This window comes from Acomys minous (genome assembly GCF_964271855.1).
Source record: "Acomys minous genome assembly, chromosome: 18".
Classification (NCBI taxonomy): domain Eukaryota; kingdom Metazoa; phylum Chordata; class Mammalia; order Rodentia; family Muridae; genus Acomys; species Acomys minous.
In genome coordinates this window covers 44,101,595-44,116,787 of record NC_140501.1, presented here as the reverse complement: position 1 = coordinate 44,116,787, position 15,193 = coordinate 44,101,595, and the positions used below count along the sequence as shown (strand labels likewise).

The 15,193-nt window shown below is 45.7% G+C and overlaps 1 long non-coding RNA gene across 1 annotated transcript; it reads right to left on the bottom strand.

Moving 5' to 3' along the window:
* Positions 1–2,079: 2,079 nt before the first annotated feature.
* Positions 2,080–12,195, bottom strand: LOC311589407. Its single transcript, XR_014776532.1, has 3 exons — positions 11,739–12,195; positions 11,174–11,316; positions 2,080–2,576 (listed from the first exon to the last, which is right to left on the bottom strand). It is a non-coding gene; the product is annotated as an uncharacterized lncRNA (long non-coding RNA).
* Positions 12,196–15,193: the final 2,998 nt, after the last annotated feature.

The window sequence follows — 15,193 nt, the reverse complement described above, 5'->3', positions numbered from 1 at the left end:
AAGTCTGGTGATCTGTGCCTGGAAACTTAACATTAGTTACTATCTGCATGCTCTTGTCCTTATTGCTGGCCACTAACATAATACCACAGACCAAGAGAGTTATAAAGAAAGGAAGTTTCTTTTTGGTGCATGGTTCTAGAGATGTAAGGTTGCAGGGCCTTACAGAAAATAAATCTGCGTTAATGATCCTACAAGGCTGATCGACTGATTAGAGTCTTTCTGGGATTACAGAGGACTGGAAAGTTGCAGACCCAAAGTTAAATTATCTTTTTTTTTTTTTTTTTTTTTTGGTTTTTTTGAGACAGGGTCTCTCTTCTCTGTGTAGCCCTGGCTGTCCTGGACTCACTTTGTAGACCAGGCTGGCCTCGAACTCACAGCGATCCGCCTGCCTCTGCCTCCCGAGTGCTGGGATTAAAGGCCTGCGCCACCACGCCCGGCTAAGTTAAATTATCTTGAGCTACCTTTAGCCTCCTAAATAGCCATCTGGTGCCCACCTCTGTGTTTGACCTAACGTTCCTTCTTTTGACTAAGAAATAAACCCTTTGGAATGTGCAAATAAATTCCCAGCCTCCACCAACCCAAAGGCTATCACCAGTGCCTGAAGCCTACAGCCTTTGCTGTGAAAACTGCTTACTTGATTATTTCCACCAATATATCTTAATTTTTAATGCATGTGTGTATGTGTGCACATGAACTTGTGTGTGTATGTTCATGTGTGTGAACATGTGTGTGGAGGCTAGACACATCCTCAGATGTCATTTTTGGGAATGCTGACCACCTCCTTGAGACAAGATCTCTCATTGGCCTGAGGCTCACTGATGACACTAGGCTAGAGTGGCCAGCCAGTGGGCCCCACGGATCCTCCTGTCTTTGCTTCCTCAGTGCTGGGATTATAAGAAGGTGCCACTATGACAAACATTTCATATGTGTGTGCTGAAGACTGAACTCGATTCTCATGATTGCAAGGCCAACATTTTGCCAACTGAGCTATCGCCCAGCCCAGCCCAGTGTATTTTTCGGACTATAAGTCACACCTGACCGTAAGACACACCCAGTTTTTAGAGCAGTAAAACAAGAAAAACAGTAAAAACAGCAATCTGATCATAAGGCCACCCTAATTTCCCCCGACTTTTTGGTCTTATGGTCTGAAAATTACAGTAGAAGAATCTGAATCTGTGTTCCCAGGCCATCGTCACTTATATTTGGCTCTGAAGAAACCACTATCTCCTATTCCCTCTGGCATGAGAGCTGTGCTTTCCCACGAACTACTTGGTGACAGGGCCTTGAGGCTACACAGGCTAGCATGTGACAAGAGGCTGGGAGTACGGATGTCTTTTGTTCTTCCTCCACCCAACCCCCCCTCTTTTTTATAAAGCCGCCAGCATTTGATTGCCTGGCTCTTCCCTATGGCCTTATCTAGAACAGAAGGTCCCTGCTGGTGTCCAAGTCCTTTATAGAAAAAGGGACACGCAACAGTGTGTATCCCATGTCCTTGGCCCTGTGCCACATCTCTTCAAGGTAAACAATCTCTGGTTCCCTTTTCATTTTTAATTTTTTGCTTTTTCGAGACAAGGTTTCTCTGTGTAGCCTTGGCTGCCACGGACTCACTTTGTAGACCAGGCTAGCCTCAAACTCACAGAGATCCACCTGCCTCTGGCTCCAGAGTCCTGGGGGTTAAATTTTATTTTTGTATCTAATCACATTTAAAATGCCCAATGCTAAATCACTCAGTCAGTTCCCATCCTCTCCTCAGGGTGAGGATTGTACGTCAATGCATGGGGCCTTGGGGGTACCCTCAGACCTGACCCAAGCCATACACACAACTTTCTTCTTTATGTTTGTTTGTTTGTTTGAGACACATTCTCTTTATTATGTAGCTCTGGCCATCTTGCAACTCACTATGTAGGCCAGGCTGGCCTTGAACTCACAGAGAGCCATCTCTCTCTGCCTCCAGAGTGCTGGAATTAAAGGCACCTGCCATAACACATAATGTTAATGTTGTGGCGGGGGTCAGCACACCATACTTGATGGTCCAGATGCAGTTCCTTGTTCTTGTACAGCCCAGAGCTAAGAATAGTCTTTTTTTAAAAAAGATTTATTTATTTATTATGGATACAGATCTTGTTATAGATGGTATGAGCCAACATGTGGTTGCTGGGAATTGAACTCATGACCTTTGGAAGAGCAGTCAGTGCTCTTAACCTCTGAGCCATCTCTCTAGCCCTAAGAATAGTCTTTAGATGGGAAGTGTCTACATAATACTCTGGGTTTGCCTCCTGGCCTTAAGGAACACAGTGTTTGCAATGCTATCCTTTACTGCAAACATTTGACCCAGCCTTCAGCAAATTTTGCTCCCAAGGGTTCCCATCTATGTGTTGGCTAGGGCCTTCTTAGCCTATTGGGGCACATCGTTAAAAGGGGATAACACAGCCATGTGACAGCCAGTGGCAGCCAGCACCGTGGGAGTATCACGGGACTTTCAGCAAGGCTCCTGGCAGCCTTACAGGACAGAGCAGTAACACGATTCTCTTCATAAGATCAGTGCAGCACAGTTCAATTCTGCGTATTATCTCCATCTAAAATCACAAGTACAAATGGGAAATTATACATTTCAGATGGAAAGCAGTAACGTGTCAGGTTCTTTAAAGAGTAGTTCAGTGGGGTGTGGTGGCACACGCCTTTAATCCCAGCACTAGGCAGGCAGAGGCAGGTGGATTGCTGTGAGTTCGAGACCAGCCTGGTCTACAAAGCAACTCCAGGACAGCCAGGGCTAACACAAAGAAATTCTGTCTTGAAAATCCAAAAAAAAAAAAAAAAAAAAAAGAAAAAGAAAAAGAAAAGAAAAGAAAAAGATTAGAAGTTCTGCCTTTTGCTACTGTACATCACACAGCCCATGCTGATTGTCTTACACTGGATGGCTACTACTAAAAATATTAGCTATGGGTTTAACTTACCTCATCGCCTCTATATTTAAACTGAAAATTTTCTGGACTTATACAGTTATATAACAGGTTTGCCAGCAGAATCATCTGAGTAAATGGGTGGTGGGGAAAATGGAGACAGAGATGAGCCCACTGCCTTCCAGAGACGCAGCACCTGGGCAGGACACGGTCGACGCAATGCTGTGTGTCTCTTTTCCACAGGAGGGCTGTGTCTGTCACAGCAGGGGGAACCTAGTGTCTAAGCCTATAAGCTGGAAGGTTTCCCTGCCTTCATGCCAAACGCAGCTTCTCTCTCCTTACCCAATTTGTTTGAGTGTTATTTTAACTTTGATAAAGACATCCATGCACAAAGACAGACAGAGATGATGAGACAGAGAGCACAAAGAAATATCACCTTTAGAGGATTAAAAATAAAAATTGCTCTCCCAAAGGTCCTGAGTTCAATTCCCAGCAACCACATGGTGGCTCACAACCATCTATACTGAGATCTGGTGCCCACTACTGGCATGTAAGCTAACATGCAGGCAGAACACTGTATATATGTTAAAAAAACGAAAAATAAAAATTGCAGCAACAGATGACTTCAGAATCTCGGTGGTTTAGCACAGCAAAGTTTGTTGCTGGCTCTCAACCACACCCATGAGCAGCCGTGGGGCTGCTCAAGCAACAAGCTGTACCTCTCTGTAATTCGTGGCACCCAGGAATCCTACAGGAAGAAAAAGAAAAAGGGGTGGGGGGAGAAAAAGAAAAAGAGCATGGAGAGGCATGGTTCATATTTTCTGACCTCTGCTCACTATCTGTTGGCAAGGACTAGTCCCAAGGTCTGCCTTGAGGACATGACACTGGAAGACAGGGCTTCAAAGTGTTCATGAGAGGAAATAACTCAGATGAAGACACAGCCAGTCTCTCTACCTTTGTGGACTGTAATCCAATAAGGCCTCTGGGAGACCCAGCGCCCTCTTCTGGCGCCCACAGGCACTGCTTGCACATGAGACACAGGCATATCTGCAAGCACACAGTTACATGGCTAACTATACCATTCCCTAGCTTTCTGGATTGCCTGGGTGTAAGTACCGCCAACAGCAAATCACCAGGCTTGTTTACCAGGAACAAAGTTTAAAGGCAAATTGCAGTCTCCAGCCAATACGTTAAAGGGCTTTTCTCCATGAAAAAGAATTGGGAATATCAAGGGATTCAATGACAGCGTTACAGGATGGGGAGGGGAAAGAGAGAGCAATCGCTGTTAGGCCACACCTCTCAGAGCCTGTTTCTCACAGAATAGCAACACCTGCCATGCCTGCTTCATGGGATTGTTGCTGGGATCCTCTGAGGTGCTCAGTGAAAGTACCAAGGGATAGTGCTTTGCAAATAAGAGTTGCTAAGAGGCTGGTGTGATGGCGCAGGCCTGTAACCACAGCACTGAGAAAGCTGAGATAGGAGTTGTGAACTCTGAGCCAACCTGAGCTACGTACATATCCTGCCTTCTGGTTGGTTGGTTTACTTTGCTTTCTGTTATTTTGAGACAGGATCTCTCTCAATGTAGTTCTGGCTGTCCTGGAACTCTCTATGCAGACCAGGCTGGCCTCGAACTCACAGAGATCCATTTGTCTCTGCCTCCCAAGTGCTGGGATTAAAGGTGTGTGGAACGACACCCATGTATATTCTGTCTTTTAAAACACAGAAAAAAATTTGCACCACTTCCACCACCCCGCTTCATATTTCCCACATTCTCCTCGTGGGTCTTTCGCCTGATAAATGTAGTAGTCACCCCTCACCAGAAACTTTTCTCCACTGAAAACCACAACCAATCAAAATGCAGAGCTGCGGAGCCCAGTCCCGATGGACACACCTACGGAACATTCCCACACCTAAGGCTCAGGGAACATTGATGAAGACGAACCATAAAGATTGTAAAAGCCGTTGGGCGGTAGTGGTGCATGCCTTTAATCCCAGCACTCGGGAGGCAGAGGCAGGTGAATCACTGTGAGTTTGAGGCCAGCCTGGTCTACAAAGCAAGTTCAGGACAGCCAAGGATTTACAGAGAAACCGTGTCTCGGAAAACGAAACAAAAACAACAAAAACAAAACAAAACAAAAAAAAGATTGTAAGAGCCAGACTATCAGGGAGTTTGCTGTGAGCTTGCATCTCCTGGTAACGTCAGAAGCCACATACATAAAGTCTCACCAACACGACCTCCCAAATGTGAGCTGAGCAAGGATGGCACTGATGGACATGCCAAACTGGATGGGGAAAAACTGATGAGGTCTCAACTCTACACCAGGGCTACAGGCAACTGGAGAAAGCAGGGAGCAGGAGAAGTGGACTTCTCTCTGAGGAAGAGCACACCAATTGGTTGTCCAATGCCAAATGGACAGTCCTGTATACACATAAGTAACATTATATGGGCTTATCAAATTATATTTAAGAACATGTATAGGTCTACACAACTACATATGTGCATGCAGTAACCATTAATTTTTAAAAGCCATAAATTTGAAAGAGGGTGAGGAGGGGCACGTGGGAGGCCTTAAAGGGAGCAGAGAGGTAAGAGAGAGGCGTTGTAATTATAATCTAGAAGAAGAATAGGAAGAGGAAAAGGAGGAGAAGAGGAAGATGAAAGAAGAAGAAGACAAAGAAGAAGGAGGAGGAGGAAGAGGAGGAGGAGGAGGAGGAGGAGGAGGAGGAGAAGAAGAAGAAGAAGAAGAAGAAGAAGAAGAAGAAGAAGACAGCAAGAGATACAGAGGAAATGTTGTCATGGTTGCATCCCTGTGGTCCTAAGGCTATAAACTGGAGAATCCCTTCCCCAGCCAGTGCCTAGACACAGAGCGTCTATGGTCATGTCAGTCCCAACACCCCTGTGACCTGGGGTGACTCTGATTTGCTTTTTTGTAAGGGGAACTGCTCTCTAAGCTGCCGTAAATGGTTAAACAACAAAAGCTACAGCCTGGCTCCTGCACTCTGCTTAAATCTGGGCTACATAGTTGCGGATGGAAGAGGAGAAGGGAGAGGAAGAGAAAGAGGCTCCGGAGACGGACACTCAGCAAACACAACCGTCCCACTGCAAGCTCAGGGGTGTAAGAAGGTTCTGAGTCCTGAGGAGAGCAACCCAGTAGCATGTTACCCAGAAAGGCTTGCTTCTCTTAAGTCCATAAAGAAGGTCAGTTCCGCAAACCTCTGCCTCCAGTGTTCAGCCTGGCAGGCCTTGTAGATAATCTTTTCCACTAGAAAACAAGGTAATCTCCACTGTTCACTGACATTTGCTCAGCAGAAGTTGCTGGCTGCACAACAGGAATGCACCAAATGCCACCAAAGGGTTTATCTCAAAATGGCTAAAGTTTTAGTTAGGCATGGCATATAATGTGTATTCTAAGTGCTGGAAAACTGAGGTAGAAACCAATTTCAGCTAAAAAGCAAGAATATTATCTCATTAAAAAGTATATAAAAGAATGAAAAAGTTAACGTTAGGGGACAGGAAAGATAGCAGCTAAGAGCACTGGTTGCTCTAATTAGTACAATTTTCAAAGTTACTTTTATTGCATATGAATTTCACATTGATTTATTTCTATCTATCCATCTATCTATCTATCTATCTATCATGGCATAGTCTCATTATGTAGTACAGGCACGACCTCAAACTCATGGCAATCCTCCTATCTCAGCTTCCTGAATGCTGGTGTTACAAGTGTGTGCCACCATGCTTGGCTTCAACTCGATTTTGTTTTTTTTTTTTTTAATGGTAGCATCAACAAAAAGTATTGGAATACAGATGATCAGAGCAATGAACACGTGGGGTTTGGTGGCGGCAGTGATTTTTATTTGTTCTGGTTTCTGGCACTCTGGAAAGCCGAAGACTTTAAAAGAATAAAGTTGGAAAGATGAATAACTACAAATACCGAAGCCGCTAAAACTAACTGATCAGCAGATGGCAGAGAACCAGGGGTTGGGGCTCGCTCCGCTCAGCTTCATTCCCTCCCCTGGAAACCTCAGGAAGCCTATGTCACCATGGGCCTCTCTACTAGTGACCAAGAATGTTCAGACATGATCTACCAGACCAGTCGCTTAAAGTGACCAAGGGAACCACTCATGGAGGGTTGAGGATGGCCCTACCCCGGAGGGGATCCCTCTTCTAGAGTGCAAAGGCAGTCCCACAGAAATTCCAGGTATTCGATAAAAGACACAGAGAAAATCTTCTGCTAAACACAGTAATGACCAAGAGGCAAAACACTGAGCCACCATCATTGTGGGGGCCCAGAGCATGCCTTTGTGGTCCACTGATTCAGAAGGGCCAACAGCAACAGGACACTAGCACCTGGGCTGTGATTGGAGTCATTGAAGCCCAAATATACACCCCCCCCCCCAAAAATCTATCTTGTATGGCAGGACTGTGTGACCAAAGACAATGTCCTGTCTCCTGTACTTCCCTTTGTAGCCACTAGGAAACTTGCCTTTCCTAGTAGATATAATTTGAGGGGGAACCACCACCCCTCAAGCCCAGAAAATCTAATTGGCATATACATTCCACAAAAAGAGGCAACTAACTAGCTGTTCTTTCATTTCCTGGGACTGACTGGGGGAGGGGCGGTCACTCCCCAGATGTTGTGGGTAAATTCATTTATTCCTCATCCTCTGCTCTGCCAGTCTCCATTACAGAAGCAGAAGATGCTAAGTGCTTCTCTCTCTGCTCTTCTTGCAGCTGAGAGCGACAAGTTCTGCAACATGATGCAAAGGTCCTGGGGACATCAGAGGGAGTGTGCGGGAAAGGTTTTCGGTCCACAATCGCCCTTCAGTATTCGTGGTTTCGTTGTCCTTGGCTTCCAGTTCTGTAGAATTAGCCATCCATGGACCAAACAGTTTGGGATAAGATTCTAAAACTCCCCAAAAGACTGTATTTGCTGTGTGCTGAGCGCTATGCCAAGGCCAGGCAAATGAAGGGCTGCCCACTTTCCTATTGTGTCCTCCACTAAGCTGACACCTGGTATTTTCCTGTACGTCCTTGGGCATTCGTCCATCTGTCTCATTTGTTGCCATTAATTGGCCTAATGGTTGCATTTGTGTTGAAAATGTGCTGACTTTCCCCCACTCGTTCCTAACCCTGCAGCACAGCAACTGTGGGCAAGCACTTACACCATCTTAGCTGTTACACACGAGCTAGAGGTGAATCAGAATGTTAGGTGTTTATATGGAGGTTAAATGCAGACATGTGACATTTTATATAAGAGACACGAATACCTGCAGATCTTTTGTTGTTGCTGCTGCTGTATTTTTGTGACAGCTCTGGCTGTCCTAGTCTCCCTTTATAGACCAGGGTGGCCACCACACCCAGCCAGATCTGTTTTTCTTTTTAAGATTTATTATTTATTTATTCATTTATTTAGTATTCTGCCCACATGTGTGGCCGTACATCAGAAGAGGGCACCAGATCTCATTGTAGACGGTTGTGAGCCACCATGTGGTTCCTGGGAATTGAACTCAGAACCTTTGGAAGAACACAGTGAGTGCTCTTAACCTCGGAGCCATCGCTCCAGCCCATACCTGCAGATCTTGATGTACTCAATGTACAGGAGCTAAGGGACACTCCGGGCTGTCCCCTTCCTTGTCCCTCTGCTTTAAATACAAATCTGCAGCAGTAGCTAGGGGCTTAGAATCACACACAAACAAGCGTGTTAAGAATGTATTACTAGGCCAGGCATGGTGTCACATACCTTTAATCCCAGCATTCAGGAGGCAGAGGCAGACGAATCGATGTAAGTTCGAGGCCAGCCTGGTCTACAAAGCAAATCCAGGACAGCCACGGCTACACAGAGAAACACTATCTCGGAAAAAGAAAGAAAGAAAGAAAGAAAGAAAGAAAAAGAAAGAAAGAAAGAAAGACTTTATTACTAGAGGCTGCCACAGTGGTGCACGCCTTTGATCTCAGCACTCGGGTGGCAGAGGCAAGAGGGATCTCTGTAAATTCAAGGCCAGCCTGGTCTACAGAGCAAGTCCAGAACAGCCAAGGCTACAGAGAAACTCTGTCTCAAAAAGCAAAAACAAACAAGAAAAGGTATTACTAAGGTTAGAGAGATGGCTCAGCTGTTAAAGGCTAGGCCCATAACCCAAAGTATAAGAAGGTATTACTAATTAAGGGGATAGAACCAGCCGGGTGTGGTGGCCCCCATCTTTAATCCCAGCACTTGGGAAGCAGAGGCAGGTGGATCACTGTGAGTTCGAGGCCAGCCTGCTCTACATAGTGAGTCCAGGACAGCCAAGGCTACACAGAGAAACCCTGTCTCAAAAAAAAAAAGGGGGGGGGGAACAAGGATAGAATCAAGAGAGAATAACATCAAGATTCTCCTTAGCATCACTGGCGAGCTAAATCAATGGTAGCAACTTCCAGCCTCCCGAATCCTTGTTCCATGAGAAAAATACCATTTAATAGAGATTTGTAGATGTGCCTTTTCCCTGCTGATAACAATGCTGGTATAGAGCTAATAAAACAACCTCACAAATTTACCCTTCTGTAAGTACAACTAGCAGCAAAGCTCACGCCATTTGTTCCCTTCTCATTCCAACTATCGCCAAAAACTTTAAAAATCACTTTAGCTCAACAATGGTGCCTGGTACTGGAAACCTGACTAGCCACTCCGTGCTGGTGAGCTCATAGCTCTTGGAGAACTTAGCACCACTAACCAACTCACGTAGCATAATTCCCAACAAAAACCTATGAGCATTTGTCCTAATACTGCAGATAAAGTGTGGTCCTCGCGCCTCATCCAAGAAACTTCTCTTTGCAACAGACAGAGACAGCTACAGAAAACCATGACCAATCAAAGTGCAGAGTTGTGGAGGCCAGGCCCAATGGGTACACCTACAGAACAATCTCACACCTAAAGCTCAGAGAACATTGGTGAAGAAGGGGCCATAAAGATTGTAAGAGGAAGCCGGGCGTGGTGGCGCACGCCTTTAATCCCAGCACTCGGGAGGCAGAGGCAGGCGGATCGCTGTGAGTTCGAGGCCAGCCTGGTCTACAAAGTGAGTCCAGGACAGCCAAGGCTACACAGAGAAACCCTGTCTCGAAAAACCAAAAAAAAAAAAAGATTGTAAGAGGCAGAGGATCAGGATCAGGATCAGGGAGTTTGCTGTGAGCTTGCATCTCCTGGTAACATCAGAAGCCACACACATAAAGTCTCGCCAACATGACCGCCCAAATGTGAGCTGAGCAACGATGGCACTGATGGACATGCCAAACTGGATGAGGAGAAACCGATGAGGCCTCAACCCTACACAAGAGCTACAGGCAACTGGAGAAAGCCTGGGGCAGGAGAAGTGGCTTTCTCTCCAAGGAAGAGCACACCAATTGGTTGTCCAATGCCAAATGACGGTCCTGGATACACACAAGTAACATTGTATGGTCTCATCAAGTTATATTTAGGAACATACACAGGTCTACACAAGTACATATGTGCATGTAACAATTTTTTTTTGCATGTAACAATTTTTAAAAAACAACTTAAATTTGAAGGAGAGTAAGGAGGGGCATATGGGAGGGCTTAGAGGGAGGAAGGAGAAGGGCAAAATGTTATAGTTAAATTGCAATCCAAAAATAAACTAAAAAAGGAAGAAAACTAAATAAATACAACTACATTTAACAAATTCGCTTTAGGTCTGACGAGGAGCAACAGGAGGGCCTGCCTTTGCATCTATCAACAGCCAAGCTAGGGAGACAGGTAGGAAAGGGAAAGACTTCCGGAATGCACCTCCTCTCCTGCTCAAGTGGCCGGGTGTACACTGTCTCACGCAGTAAAAATGTGAGGGCCTGAGTCACACACACCGTGAGTCACACTCCATCCTTACTCGTGTGAGCAGTCACAGAGTCAGTATGGTTGCACATGGAAGTGTCAGGGATGGTTTACAGCCACAGAGGTGGATCAGAGAGCCGTGGTGCTAAGCGAAATGACCAAGTCCAGAGAGACCAATAGTGGATGAGGCCATTTGCATGAGGCATCGAAAATAACCAAACTTACAAAAGCAGGGACAGCTGGGGGAGGGTGGGGGTGGCAAAGCTGCTGCTGTGTAACAGTTGGTGCCTCTTACTCCTATCAGTACACAGGAGCCTGGACCAGGAGGTGTAAGTACCATGGATCTGGGGCCAGCCAGGCCTGAACAGTCAGGCCCAAGCCAGCCAGGGCTGTAATGTTAAGACTCTCAAAAACAAAACAAACAAACAAATGAGGCTGAAGCTCGGAATTTACCTCAGTTGGCAGGGTATGGGAGAGATCAGAGGTTCCTAACCATGGAGAAGAGGCTGGAGTCCGGCGAGGACTGTGCGGGCTTCTTCTGTCCTTGGGTAGAGGAGAAATCTGGAGAATTACACCAAGGGATTCACCCTGCGGAACTGATACCCAGAAGGTTTCATTTTCGCTCTCCTTAATCTTTTTCCCTTCCTGGTTAGGATAGTCGGGTTATAAGAAAGATACCTTTGTTTACTAAATTCATAACAGAGTTTAATTGTTAAGGAGCCAGAGCCAACATTTTCATGTTTCTCAACTTATGGGTCACAGCCCTTTGAGGGTCAAAGGACCTTTAAAAATAAAATATAAAACAAAACACAAAACCAAAATAATTACAGCAAAAAGAGAAGCGGTGGAGAAGCTGGTCTGTTACCTCACACAGCACTGATACATACATTCAGGGGCACATATTTTGTCCAGACACATCAGACCTTGAACCTTGTACCCAGTCTGTGTGGTGTCATACACCTGTGACCCTAACACACCTGGGAGGCTGAAAGAGGATGACAGTGAATTCAAGACCAGCCTGGGTAAAATGGTGAGATTCTGTCTCCTGACGACAAAGTATTATATACCCTAAGCATGTACAATTTGGATATACTAATTATACCCTAAAAAGCTGTAAGGGCATCAGAACACTGCAGGCATGGGGGAGGGAAAGGACTATGCACAAAGTCTCATGGATCTACCAGAGGAGCTGGAAGATGGCTCAGCAGTTAAGAACACTTGTTCCTGCAGATGGCCTGGGTTCGATGCCTCACAACCATCGGAAACCACAGTTCCCGGGGAATCCAATGCCACCTTCTGACCTCCCCAGGCACCAGGCACGAGGGTGGTACATACGCACACATGCAGGCAAAACACTCACACACATGAAAATAAATCTAAAATTTAAAATCAACAAGAAAGGAGGGGGAGGGGAAACCCAAAACCACAACAAAAATCACTGTGGATATCTTCAAGAAATCCGTAGCCACAAATTCCACGGCTATCCCAAAGGCTCACTATATTTAGGGCCTGCCCAAGTAGCAAGAGCTGTGAGTAGGTCAGTAAGCTGGCACATTCCTCTGCAGAGGTGCAGCCTCACGCTGTGGAATTCGAGCTATGCTCCTGGTGGAGCTGCTAGCGGCCCTGTGGTGGGTGTTTCTCTTCACTGTGGCCTTCCCCACAGCTCAAGGTCGTTGCTCACTCTATGGCTCAAAGTCACATGGAAGTGCATTCCCTCTTCGAGGAGATAAACTCCAGACTTGTCCCCACAACACCAACCACAAGGGGGTTTTGAGTTGGCGGAGGGCTCTCTAGGGCCGGAAGCTCCCTGTCCTGAGTTTGGCTTTTCCAACAGCCTGGGAAAGCTTCTGCAGCAAGACCTGTGTGTGCCCACATTCTGTTGTCACTCTTTCACCTGTTTACCTACAAGAGACAAGACCTGGCCTGGGGCTGTTGATCAGCTCTACACTTTCACATGTCTATTTCTCAAGAATTAAAAAAAAAAAGGCTATGAAAAAAATAAACAGGATGACCTTTTCCCTAAATACATTTCCTTTAACCAGAGTTCAGTGAAAGCTAAAAGCCAACAAAGGACAGACGCACATCCACCGTCGCTTTCTATGTGCCTGGAGCCACCTCCTAACTCTGCCAGAACCTTCCAGGCTGAAGAAGATTTGACAAGCTGGTCTGTATATGGTGTCCGTTGACCCTTTTTAAATTTATGTTTTTAAAAAAAATTGTGAGGGATGAGGAGCTGTGACTCTACGATACTCAGAGTATGAATAGGTAATTAACATGGTCTGCTGAAAACCATTTTCTGTTCTTTTTGATTTGGGTGACAATACCACCAGGTCATGGCCACACTGAAAGTCCCCAACTTCGGACCTTCCTAATTGTTCCAACTAACACATCACTGGAAATGACTCATAAGAGCAACTCCCCCCCAAAAAAAAAGCAATGAAAAAAGGTGAACTAATTCCCAGCTTCCTGTCTGTACCCACAATAGTAATACTTTGGGTTTTGAATGAATGAATCTATTGTGTGTAGCAAATGAAAGTAAAATAATAAACAGCAAAGACACAGAGAGAAAAACATCACCAAATCGGGCACCTGAAACATGCAGCAGAAATGGATTAGAGAAGCCACATTTAAGGCAGCTAATTGAAGTTTCCAATTGAGAGAGTCCTGGACAGAACAGTGTCCGGGCCGCTGAGGCTCCCGTGAGCAACAGCAGAAAGATGACATCATCAAAGCGGGCACTCACAACGTCCAGCAGAAACTGTCTGGGGAGGTTGAAGCAGTTGGCTGAGGCAGTTGGCTGGAGTTCCTGACTGGGGAAGCTGAGGCAGTCATCGGCTGGCGTTCCTGATTGAGCGTGCTCTCCCTGTGTGAGCTCTCCATGGCTTCTCTGTCCCACTGTAGACATTTTTACATCAGAAGACGGACAATCACTTCTGTTGAAATTGGTTGGTCTGCCAAGTGTTATTATCAAAGATGTTACGGTTTTATTCTTGGACTACTTTCTCTTCCCTGTCACAGAGTTGCGGGGGAGGGGCATGCCAGACAAGAGTTCTTCAAGGATACTTGACACAAACACACATGGGTCTAAATGGAGCCGAAGGACCGCCCCACTCCTAGCACCAGCTTCTCAGTGAACTTGGAAGCACGAAGCCTTATTAACACAACACACACGACACTGTGGTGGCTCCAGAGCCAGCCATGTGTTCTCTTCCTAGAACAGTGTGTTCTCTTTCCTAAAATAGTAGATTTCCACTTTTTTTTTCTTTTCTGTGATGCTGGGGATTGACCCCAAGGCTTTGTCCCTGCTATGAAAGCCCTCTACCAGGGGAGCAGTGGGGTGGCACACGCCTTTAATCTTAGCACTCAGGAAGCAGGTGGATCTCTGTGAGTTCAGAGCCAGACTGGTCTGCAGTGCTAGTTCCAAGACAGCCAGAGCTGTTCCACAGAGAAATCTTGTCTTGAAAAAGAAAACAGTAACAACAAAACCCACACACAGACAAAAGAAAGAAACAAACAAGCAAGAAGGGAGAGAGGGAGGGAGGGAGGGAGGGAGGAAGAAGAAAGGATGCTCTCTATTGCTAAATTATTTCCCTAGCCCAGAACAACAGTATTTCCAATTGATTTTTTTCTCTCTCTCTCTCTCTCTTTTTTTTTCTTCTTTCCAATTGATTTTTATCTGACTTCGCTTTACACACTCCGCTTCCTTGGGCATCTCCAGTCACTTAGTCCTCTTGTTCTGGAGACTAGACCAGGGCTTCTAGCTACTGTTATGTGTCTTCTGGTATTGTGTGGTTTTGTTTGTCTTGTGCAATGCTTAGATTGGCAGGGCCTTGTGCACACAAGGATGGCACTCTACCTCTATGCTACATCCTCAGCCTTGAGACTTGTGTACTTTGGGGTTTAGTAGAAAATGAAAGAGAAACAAAGGAAAAAATGTGTCCTGAATAAACTTAAGGTGAGTGACACATAAAATAGAAAGATCTAGTGGGGTGTGGTGGTGCATGCCTTTAATCCCAGCACTCAGGGAGGCAGAGGCAGGTGGATTGCTGTAAACTCAAGGACAGTCTGGTCTATAAAGTGAGTCCAGGAGATGTCCACATAGAACCATGAATCTTATATATCACTGTAAAAAAAAAAACAAATTATTTTTCACTTTGTTCACTTATTTACTCACACAGTTTAACAGTTACCAACTGAGTGCACACTAGGTAATGAGAAGAATTGCTTTTGTCTCTATAGATGCATAACCTTGTGGAAGAGGAAAAAAAATTAATAATATAAAGACCTGAAGAGGCTCTGGGGAAGGGGGGCGTTCCCCTGCAGCAGAACAAGCCTTGAGGCACTGATGCTATCTGAGGGGGAGGGGGGAGGGAGGGGAGGGAGGCTAAATTAAAGACCAGATAATGGGCCTGGGGTGGTGGCACTTGGGAGGCAGAGGCAAGTGGATCTCTGAATTCGAGGCCAATCGGGTCT